The sequence below is a fragment of the Siphateles boraxobius genome, unplaced genomic scaffold, assembly GCF_051911475.1.
Source record: "Siphateles boraxobius isolate OS27281-9 unplaced genomic scaffold, OSU_SipBor_1 48, whole genome shotgun sequence".
NCBI classification, from domain to species: domain Eukaryota; kingdom Metazoa; phylum Chordata; class Actinopteri; order Cypriniformes; family Leuciscidae; genus Siphateles; species Siphateles boraxobius.
Genome location: NW_027509119.1, coordinates 13,598,277 through 13,610,463, shown reverse-complemented (window position 1 = coordinate 13,610,463; position 12,187 = coordinate 13,598,277). Strand labels below are relative to the sequence as shown.

The window sequence follows — 12,187 nt, the reverse complement described above, 5'->3', positions numbered from 1 at the left end:
CCACGGCCATCAGGGCCGAGCTGAAGCTGGTACCCGGGCGTGGCAGGGGGGCTCAACAGCGCCCCCTTGAATGGGGTCCCCAAAACTTGGTCCATAGATCAAACACGCTTGCATGAATTAATATGAAACTCAGTACACATATAGATCTCATCGGGCCGAACAACTTTCCCCCGGTCATGTTTTACGCCAGCCCAACAGGAAGTCGGCTATTATGGGTTGTTTGGAGAACGCTTGCTCTGGAATTTGAAGTACTTCTCCTCAGAGATTGCATCGCTTACTGCCAAACTCGGTCACCTTGAGGTCCACACATTGTGGATGCTAAAATCCGGACGGATTTTTGATATCTCGAACGGTTTGGCCGTGGTGAGGAAACGAATTTATGCCGAATAATGGAAACAGGAAGTGTGTTATAACTTCATCATACATTAACTGATCTTGATGAAACTTCAGCAGTGTGTTCACTGTAAGAGGCCGATCACATGGATGTGACTATTGTGAGTCAAAGTTATAGCGCCACCAACTGGCAGCAGGAAGTGTGTAACTTTCTAAATGCTTTTGGCAAAAGTGGGGGGGTTATTTTATCTACAGTAACAAAACTCGGTATGTATATTGTACTCTTCGAGCCGGACAACTTTCTAATTTACAGTCATTAGCTATGACCAAGAGGAAGTCAGATATTTTGGTTTGAATGTGGATTTCTGAGTTTTTAGCTACTGCTCCTAAGTAGTTTATTTTATTCACGCCAAACTTTTTCAACATGATGAAAATACATTAAAGATGCTAAATTGTGAACGGATATTGAATATCTCAAACAGTTTTGCTATAGTGAGGGACTAAATTAATGTAAAAAAAAAAAGAACCAGGAAATGTCTCATATCTTTCTAAAATGTAATTATACACCATTTATTTTTATATAAAATTATACAAATATTAGAACTAAACCCATTTTATTCTTTTTTTCAATTAAAGAATTATGTTTAAGTTTAAAAACAGCCAGAATGGTTGTTTAGTCAAAAATAATAATAATTCCAAATCATAGATAGTGCTATACTTCCCTCTTGTGTTCAAAATCAGGTAGGCCTATTTTATTTGTATATAAATATTAGGGATGTTACTATGGGAATATTTTCCCACTGGTTAATCAACGTGTGACACCGCTGGGAGCTTTAAAATCGCTAACTTGGAAGTGGAAGTAAAATACGGACGTCCGCACAAGACATTAATAATGGTGCAGAGTAGAGCGAGCTTTTTCAATTAATTCCTATGGAAGTAGGAATGAACTAAACAACATTCACTCTGTTCTGCTCGTTCCTCACCGTGGGCGCGCACAGTTATGAATGCCCGTGCAGCCGTGAGCATTTTAGTTTAATTTTAAAATTAGTGCCATTTCGGGTGCATGTATTACTTTAATTTATTTAACAAAAACACAATGTTTTGTTTTATTGCGAGTGTACACATGATTTCCATTACACGAGAGTAGATGTTAAAACTTCATGCTGATTTGTACTCGGCTTTCGCCAAGATAAGCACCAACTAAGACGTAGCTTTACAGTAACCTATGCTTCTCCGTCCATTTACGCTTCTTTCCATCTGGTGATGTGAATCTCCTTCTGTCTGGTGTTAATAGTGTATTCGCGCGTCAGCACACACAACGGCTGCAACCACAGTGCGGTCCCCCCATAACAACCCTCTGGATTGAGCGGAGTAGGGAACATCTCTAGGGTCTTCAAGTGGGCACCTTCCGTCCTCAGTGTTTCGTCGACTAGCCCACGACACCTCAAGAGGGCTCGACAGTGACTCTGGCGTCCCAGAGTCACCCCCCTCCGTCCCCCACTCAACTCAGCCCAGCTTACTGACCTCTACTTCCCTCTTGCTGCTGAGACCTAACCACAATCTCACAATCTCTCCGCAACCCAACCATACGCGCCAACCCGTTTGACTAAGGCTGTCGAGCCCCACTGGTGCGTTAATATGCAGTTTCAGTGGCAACGGTTCCGTATGGCATACCACCTACCGCAAAACACAATATCAGCCCAACCACCCGTCATTCACGCAATATACACTGGAACGTAATGACTGTAAATACTATACAACCTCTACAAATAAACCAACAGTGCTGCTGAGACCTAACCACAATCTCACAATCTCTCCGCAACCCAACCATACGCGCCAACCCGTTTGACTAAGGCTGTCGAGCCCCACTGGTGCGTTAATATGCAGTTTCAGTGGCAACGGTTCCGTATGGCATACCACCTACCGCAAATCACAATATCTGCCCAACCACCCGTCATTCACGCAATATACAGAGGAACGTAATGACTGTAAATACTATACAACCTCTACAAATAAACCAACAGTGCTGCTGAGACCTAACCACAATCTCACAATCTCTCCGCAACCCAACCATACGCGCCAACCCGTTTGACTAAGGCTGTCGAGCCCCACTGGTGCGTTAATATGCAGTTTCAGTGGCAACGGTTCCGTATGGCATACCACCTACCGCAAAACACAATATCTGCCCAACATCCCGTCATTCACGCAATATACACAGGAACGTAATGACTGTAAATACTATACAACCTATACAAATAAACCAACACCCTTCAAGTTTTCAAGAATTCTACGAAACCGTAGCATGGCGGCCTGTACTCAGCCAGCTAGAATCTTTCCGTCTCAACCACAGCCAGTTGCTGCTCCTTTCTGCTGCTTCAGATAAGTTCTTTACTGTGCGACGCAACTCTTGACCACTGAATCCGACGTCTCTGAGGAACCGGGTTGTAGAGTGTGCCACAAAACCTCGACAACCCACTTCCACTGGATAAACCTGGACTCTCCATCCTCGCTGTTCTGCTTCAGTGGCCAGATGAGCATACCGCAGTTTCTTCCTCTCATATGCCTCATCTACCGCATCCTCCCATGTCACTGTTAACTCTATCAGTTGAACAATGCGTGCTGATCGAGACCACAAAACAATATCTGGTCGTAGGTTAGTGGTGGCAATCTCAGGTGGTAAAATAAGCCGTTGATCAAGATCAGCCAGCATCTTCCAGTCCCTAGTAGCTTCCAGTTGTCCTGGGCGAGAATTGGTGTTAGCACCTTTTCTTGGTGGTTGCTCGCCTGGGCGGAGGAATATTGTCTTCTGCGTGTAATGTTTTGCTAGAACAGGCGGCAACTTATTGGTCATACTACGCTTGCCTTCCAATGCTAAAGCCAAACATCGCAATACTTGGTAATGGCGCCAAGTAAACCGACCTTGGCTAAGAGCCACCTTACATCCTGTCAAAATGTGCCTTAATGTGGCAGGTGATGAACACAAAGGACAAGAGGGATCCTCTCCTACCCAGAGGTTTAGGTTCTGCGGTGATGGGAGAACATCATATGTTGACCTAATAAGGAAACTGATCCTACTCTCTTCCATTGACCAAAGGTCTAGCCAGCCCATTTTTCGTTGTTCCACACTCTCCCATCTCATCCACTCTCCCTGCTTGGCCTGGGAAATGGCCTTTATATATCTCATCCTCTCCTCCTGCTTTCGTTCTGCTCGTTCCTCACCGTGGGCGCGCACAGTTATGAATGCCCGTGCAGCCGTGAGCATTTTAGTTTAATTTTAAAATTAGTGCCATTTCGGGTGCATGTATTACTTTAATTTATTTAACAAAAACACAATGTTGAGTTTTATTGCGAGTGTACACAAATATAAGTAAACACTTTGCAGTTTGAATGATGTCCTGTATGAAGAAAATGACGGAGTATGTTTTTATGTGTAACACACTGTTCAATCGCGCTGAGCCACCCACACCCACCCACAGACACACACACATTCCAGCATTGCAATCTTGACATCGCAAGCCTGTTCATTTATAAATATATATATATATATATATATATATATATATATTAGGGCTGTCAGTTAAACGCGTTATTAACGGCGTTAACGCAAAACCATTTTAACGCGATTAATTTTTTTATCGCGAGATTAACAGTCTTTTTGGTCTAGCAAACTTTGTAGTTTTTTTTTCACATGCTTTTGCAACAGGACGCGGCATGCGCGGCGCTGCGCTATGAAACCCATTCATTTCAAGGGCTTGCGCCGTGCGAGGACGTTTTGTTGCTTCGTCGACCAAAGCGCAAGTGGATCTAGCTAGACCGGAAACAAAACAACAGGCACGCGCACACACACTTGTTTGGGCTTGCGAGCCGGCCAAATAGGTTAACGTTACGTTTTGAGTGGATGGCGAGCGCGAGACGCCGAAATGGATGCCAATAAGATTCTGAATGGAAAGTTTACTTTTAAAAAGTTGGCAAATGGTTCCATTGACTAGACCAAAGTGATCTGTGTGTTTTGTCGTTATGAACTGAGCTATCATCATCGCAGCACGTCCAGTCTGAAGTACCACTTGATGATGGCCAAGCACACACACACAGCTGATGCGAATTCTCCGCCCCCTCGTCAATATCAGTACCTCGTCAGTATTTCTTTCACCCTTTTATTGATGGACAGTGCTACATTGTTACAAAGAAATTATTTGCTCCAAGTGAGAATGTTATTGTGAAATTGAACACAGTATTGCCTATGTTGTTTTCAATAAAAAAAAATGTGCACAAAGCAAGCAATCCACTTTTTTCATGTTGATAAGAGCATTAAAATGAGAAAAAATAATGAACTAAAAGAAATCAAGAGACATTTAGAATAGATAAAAATGTGCGATTAATCACGAGTTAACTATGACATTAATGCGATTAATCGCGATTAAATATTTTAATCGTTTGACAGCACTAATATATATATATATATATATATATATATATATATATATATATATATATATATATATATATATATATATATGTGTTTTCCTTAAAATTTTTGACAACCTATGCAATATGATGGATGTCCAAAAGTTGGCACTCACAGATCGATTTTAAATGGGGTTGGGTAAATATCTTTTTGCTTTTAAACTGTGTGTTTGTGTGTTTGTGTGTGTGTGTGTGTGTGTGTGTGTGTGTGTGTGTGTGTGTGTGTGTGTGTGTGTGTGTGTGTGTGTGTGTGTGTGTGTGTGTGTGTGTGTGTGTGTTGTGTGTGTGTGTGTGTGTGTGTGTGTGTGTGTGTGTGTGTGTGTGTGTGTGTACTCGTCTACCTATCTAAGTGGGGACCTTGGTGTCGTTACACACCCACCAACAGGGGACCACCGAGCCAAGTGGGGACATTGTTCAAGTCCCCTGTTGGTCATGCCTTAATACTGTTAAAATCATCTAAAATACGCTCTGGTGAATTTTTTACATTTTTGACCAAGTGGGGACCTGCAAGTGTGTGTGTGTTTAAGCCCATACTCAGCAGCACTCCTGTAGGCTGGAGCAGGAACTGCAATGGCCCATTAACACACTTCGTTCACACTTCTCTATTGTTTGAATGCCTTGCTGTCTTAGAGAGGCTCTGAGACTGTAGAGCTGCGGCTTAACTGCTGCTTAGTTAAGGAACTTTATAGTCGCAGGTCCCATTGTTTAAAAAAACTATATATTTGAAGTTATATATATGTATATATATATAATTATATAATGTTCACACAGGCATCAGAGATCACAAAATGCATAGATAAACATAATTTCCTCTAAACTATGGGATATGCTCCCCAGTGTACCTTGGTATTCCTGTGCTAGATAGGAGTCCTTCGTCCGTGCCAATCTCACGACAAGGAACTCAGATTTACGCAGGGCACTGGAAGACAGCCGAAGGGTTGTGGCGTGATTAGACTGGTAACCCCATTCGTCGTCATACGACGTAACTCGGAGTGACAACGAAAGGGAACGTCTCGGTTACGTATGTAACCCTCGTTCCCTGAGTAGGGAACGGAGACGTTACGTCTGCCTGCCACTTTCCGCTGTACCGCGGGGATCGCCTGAGCTCAGTCTTGGCTCCTCAGCGAAGAAACATATCTGCATGTTGCCAGCTTCCTCCTTTTATACCCACGAGGTGGGGCGGAGTTACGCTATGCAAATACCGCAGACCCATGGCATTTCTTTGCCATTGGCTCGTTTTGTAATACTCAAAGTCAATAGGTGTTCTAAGCGAAACCCCATTCGTCGTCATCCGACGTAACGTCTCCGTTCCCTACTCAGGGAACGAGGGTTACATATGTAACCGAGACGTTAATTATATACAAAAATAGCCAGATACAGAGGCAATCTATTACAGTTACACATACAGTAACGTTAAAAAAAACACAACTATAATGAAGTAAAAATATTTTTTACAAACCAAGAAATGAGATTCAATGAGTTTCTTCCTCCCTTTAAAGAACAAATAGGCAGAAACTTAAGCAAAACATTTTTACATTTTCAACTTTAGTTTTATATCCTTGTTTTTCACTTTAATTAAATGAAACTAAATCAAAGGAAACTTAAAATACGTAGTTAATGATTATAAATGTCAGCAAGAAAATGCTTAAAATACATTCACGGGTATAATACATTTACATTAACCAGGCAGTGATATAATGATCCCATAGATGCAGTTATGGTGGATATTTACTATAGTAACCACTGTAATAACTGTTTAATGAAGCTAAATGCAGGACATTAAGTCCATCTAAATGTAAAGGTAACAAACTCACAGAATAATGTCCAGTTGTCAAGTGTGTCATTTCTATAATACTCTTTCAGCACCAAACAGAATTCCATAAATATTGATTGTTTTCAAAAGGTTTTCCTGAACAATCTCACTATCTTCAATTGTTCAGACAAACATCTGCTATATACACTTGCAGAAATATACATTTGACTATTGCATCATGAATGCGCTGCATGACTAGAACTAATGGATGTCAATGAATATGTCCTTTACCAAAACCCCTGATGAGCACTGACGCTTATTTGATAAAGGCATTAGGCAGACATCAAGTACACATCCTACGCATGCCCAAACAACACCGCCTAAAGACAGTAATGAAGTGGACACCACCAGGAGGATGCAGGAGACACCGAAGACCAAGGAAGACATGGAGACAGATGTTTCACAAACACCTGAAGAATGTCAGTGTCCCATGGGAAGATGTGGAGAACTTGACCACGGATCGAATATGCTGGAGGACACTTGTTGCCCAATGTGCCCAGAACAGGACTTGATGATGATGTTGTGAGTTTATCCATAACTGTGGGATATTTTTCTGTAAAGAGGTTGGATAATTAAATAGTAAATGCATTTATTTAATACGTTTACTGATATCTGGGCATGATTAAAAGTATGTCATTAATAGCAAGCAATAATCATATGAATTTGTTTAAAAATAACACGATTTACATGCAAACGGGACAGTTATCAGCAGTGTAACTAATCTGATCATGACAAAATAATCGAGTATCTGATGTCGTGTGACAAGTCAGATGAGCTTTTCCACTCTTGCAAACAGAGGAAGGTTATGGGGTGTGGAGAGACATCATGTATCATTGGAACATGAACAGACAGGGTCCAATTTGTAATACTACTTTCCAAGAAGGGGCGCAACTGATTTACAAAATCGCGATAAATGTACAGGAATTGAGGCAGTAGCCAATGAAAGCTGTAGGAGTAAAAGCTGCAGGATTATGTACGAGTAGGCTATACAAATATGTACGAGCATCGTATGAATTTGAGAACTTGTTTAATCTTGTGAATTATTAAGACTTAGAGACTATGTCTGTACTGATTGGGCTATGGGTTTTGTAAGAAAAGGTTTAAGAAACAACAAATGTTCAGAGGTGTCAAGTAACGAAGTACAATACTTCGTTACCTTACTTAAGTAGAAATTTTGGGTATCTATACTTTACTTGAGTAATTATTTTTCAGCCGACTTTTTACTTACATTTTCACGCAATTATCTGTACTTTCTACTCCTTACATTTTAAAAATAGCCTCGTTACTCCCATTTAATTTCGGCTTGTTTTCATTCCGGCTGGTCATCGTTCAAAAAATGTCCAATTACACAAACGTTTAATAGATCTGAGTCCCGCCTCCTGAACATCGCTAAACTGATTGGCTTTGTGTTTTCTTTCTAACTTGTGAGAGGCTGTAGTTACATTTGGTTGTGCGAAGCGGCAAAACTCATCCGAAGGAATTAAGAAACCTAGATGCGGTAAGTGAGGGAGAAATAAATAGTTCTCTGCTCAAGAATACGGGGCAAATCGCGTTATTGATTTGGGGACAGCCGTTTTTACAATTTACTGTAAGACAATCGCGGGATAAGTGGCAGACATAATCAAGAGTAACGTTATGTGTGTGAGAGTGTGTGTGTGTGTGTGTGTGTGTGTGAGAGAGAGAGAGAGTGTGAGAGATATATCCAGCTGCAGACCCGCAGCACCACCAGTTTCAGAACCCCAGTGCCAGAACCCCAGCGCCAGAACCGGAAGTGAGGGAGGGGCGGAATTATTTACAATGACACAAGCATGGTTATTTTTGCAAGTATTTAAAAATATTAAAAATTGTTGCACCTTTTAAATAATATTTAGGGTATGTTTTTATTACACAGTGAGTCACTGCTCGTTGTATGAACTATAACTGGTATGTGACAAATAAAGAGCAAGACAGTGCTCGTGTTGTTTGAAGACGTGAGAGTGCGCGCGCGCGGCCGGGGCTCTCTCTCTCTCTCTGCTCGTTAAGCGCCCTGTCATGCGCAGCAGTCATTCTATTCCGCCAAAAAGCAACGATCTGACGGGTTTTAGAAGATTTAATACAACCTGAAACTAAACAACAGACCCGACCTCTATTTGAGACCGGACTTACCCAGACCTGCAGCCACACCAGGCGTGTAAAGAGACAATCGTCTATTTGGGACTCGGCTATTATTTGAAGTACGGTACATTTTTATGGTTTCTTTTAAAACAATGCCGGATTTTCTCTCTCTTTTTAGATTTTTGACATTATTTTACATAAAGAAAAATGCATGCTGCACATGTTCTTGTGAAATAAAGTATATTTTATATAAAATGACCATAAGTTTCAAGCATTATTTTCACGATCAGGAAGTAACTCTCATAATACAATAAAACGGATAACTATATAGAATTATATTACACAAAATCAATGTTTTAAATGCTTATTGTACTATACCTTAATGTATCATTATAATAGGTATAAAGTATGACATTTCGTGTGTAATAATGACGTTTCGTGTCTAAGCAAATTACGCTCCAAAACGTTAGGTGGCGTTACTCGGTTTAGAACGTAAGCTCCGCCCCTCACTTCCGGTCCTGGCGCTGGTGTTAGAACGTAAGCTCCGCCCCTTACTTCCGGTTCTGGCGCTGGGGTTCTGAAACTGGTGGTGCTGCGGGTCTGCAGCTGGATACTATTGGAGTGTGAGACAGAGAGAAAGAGAGAGAGTGCGTGTGTGTGTGTGTGTGTGAGAGAGAGAGAGAGAGAGAGCGCGAGAGAGAGAGCGAGAGTGTGTATGTGTATGTGTGTGTTAGAGAGAGAGAGAGAGAGTGTGTGTGTGTGTGTGTGTGTGTGTGTGTGTGTGTGTGTGTGTGTGTGTGTGTGTGTGTGTGTGTGTGTGTAACCCTACATTATAGGATCAAAATGTCCACACAAAGATGGCATAGCCGAAATCCTTGTCGGGAATTTTTTTTTGTTTTTGAAAACGGCTTATAAATCAGACTAAGTGATGTTTTTTGAAAATGCAGAAAGTTATCTGTGATAGGGTTAGTGTAGGGGGTTATACACAGTTTGTACAGTATACAAATCATTATGTCTATATGGAAAGTCCCCATAAAACATGAAAATAACATTGCTTGGTCTGTTGAAATGAGAGGCCTGTTTGATCAAGTTGAACCCTTGTCATCCCAGTCTCATCAGCTGGACTGAAAGAAGTTTCAGTGCACTTAGGACGCTGAAAACATGTCTCTGAGCAATGGTCACAAGTGACACTTGACAGTATTGCTGTCTGTCGTGTCCAACAGGACAAACTTGACAGTTTTGATGCAAAACATATATGCAACAGTTAATTTCTGTTAAAGGGATAAGTTCACTTATTTAAAAATGAAAATTGTCATCACTCACTACCAAGTTGTTTCAAACCAGATTCTTTCTTCTGCTGAAGACAAAAGAAGATATTTTGAAGAATGTCGATAACCAAACAGTTGATGGTAGCCATTGACTTCCATAGTATTTTTTTTTTCCTACAATGGAAGTCAATGGCTACAATCAACTGTTTGGTTATCGACATTCTTCAAAATATCTTCTTTTGTGTTCAGCAGAAGAAAGAAACTGGTTTAAAACAACTTGAGAGTGAGTAGCCTAAATGATTTTCGTTTTTGGGTGAACTATATCCTTTTAATGAAATTAATGAAAGATGCAGACATGTGTTTGGCTTCTTCAAAAAGCAAGGAACAAGACAGTATTGCACTATTGCATTGCACTATGAACGGAGTAAAGTTAAGTCTCTGTTAAACTGACTGCTTGGCTTTATTAGTTACCTGTAACATTACAGAATTAATGAATTAACGTATTGTTAAGGTCAATATAGACTAAAAACCTTAATACATTATCCTATTAATTTCCTGATTCCTCCGCTTCTGTGGATGTCCCCAGTCCCCACCAATCTCAAAATCAAACCTACGCCCTTAAAGAGAAGTATAAACATATACCATTTCGATGACAACATGCCTCTGAACTTTGACTTTTTGCACCATTACAATACTTCTAGGCAACTGGTCATCATATCTTCCTCTCCATGAAACACATGTTAATGCTCAGTAGTACACATATGGTTCTTTAATGTATTTGCACTGGACTGAAATTCATTTTCTATGGGCATATATGCGGCTGAAACAGGTAGTGCATCCCAAATTTTTCAACATTAGCATTTTAATATAACGTTATAGTCATGGCCTTTAGAAACATGTTGTTTTGAGGAGGTGGTAGTGCCCCTGTGGTGCGGCCTAAGCTTTTGTCCTTAATGGCATTTTTTCCTTGCATTACTTTTACTTTTATACTTTAAGTAGTTTTGAAACCAGTACTTTTACACTTTTACTTGAGTAAAAAGCTTGAGTTGATACTTCAACTTCTACAGAAGTCTTTTTAAACCCTAGTATCTATACTTCTACTTGAGTAACGAATGTGAATACTTTTGACACCTCTGCAAATGTTTGATTACGGGTTAAAACCAACACATACATACCATTGTGAATATTTGCCTTTGTAGCTTTTTGTCTCCTCCGTTTACTTCTCCTCAAACAATAATGAGCTGACTGAGTCCGAAAGGCCCTTTTGGTCTTCTCAGCTGAAAAAAGAGAAAATAAAATATCATTATGTATAATATATAGGATTATTTAAAGGAAAAATTCCAGATTTACCTTACAATTTTTGGATTTATTTGGATTTATTATTTATTTAAATTATTAGGCATTAAAAGCATGGTAAGCATCGACAAACAGAAAAGACATTATAACAAACATTATTTCGACAGCGTATTTACGACTGCTTACCAACATCTGGCACACGTGACCTGATGCCAAACATCGCGATGTGTTCGGAATGAGACTTCTTCAGCGCTATTTCCTACTGATAAAATTCGCGTCTGTTATTGACGCCACAGGTTTCCCATTGAAAGCAATGGAGTTCCTAATGCGTCAGAGAGTGACGCCTAGGGGCGCCTTTGGCGTCTGCTATGTGACGCCTCGGTGCTTCACCCATGCTTCAGTTGTTGACGCCTTTGACAGCGCGTGATTTTTCCCCCCAAACCACTTCAGCGGAAATCCCTCCGTGCAGCTGATTCTAAAGTTTTCATTGGCCATGTTAATCACTGTACTGATTGCCTACACCAAACACTGATCCCTAAACCTACCCGTCACTGTTACCTAAACCAATGAAATAGGCTGCAGGGCGGAATTTCCGCTGAAGTGTTTTGGGAAAAAACTAAATCTTAGAGCAGTGTAGCAAATCAGCTCTATGAAATATTAATAATCAAAAATAACTGGTTATAATTGATTGTGAATATTTGGATCAGTTAATATAATTATAATATAAATATAACATAGTAAAATTAATTTTTACTTCAACCCACCTGTTTGTCCCGTGGACACTAAGGGTTAATTGTTTATTGTCCTAAGAAATATTCATTTCCGGGGAAGGGAAATGTCTTTCTTGCTGTACAGTACTATTAAGAGCATGTAGTAACAATCTAGATCGTAAGGTATACTTCATATGCAAGCAGAGAAT

At 40.4% G+C, this 12,187-nt stretch overlaps 1 long non-coding RNA gene across 1 annotated transcript in view; it reads right to left on the bottom strand.

Moving 5' to 3' along the window:
• Positions 1–11,617, bottom strand: part of LOC143710833 (uncharacterized) — a 108,289-nt gene extending 96,672 nt beyond the window's left edge. Inside the window, exons 1-2 of the long non-coding RNA XR_013194654.1 lie at positions 11,455–11,617; positions 11,148–11,249 (exon numbers count right to left, since the gene is read on the bottom strand). This is a non-coding gene — a long non-coding RNA (uncharacterized LOC143710833). The remainder of the gene's footprint in view (positions 1–11,147; positions 11,250–11,454) is intronic.
• Between the last annotated feature and the right edge of the window lie 570 nt (positions 11,618–12,187).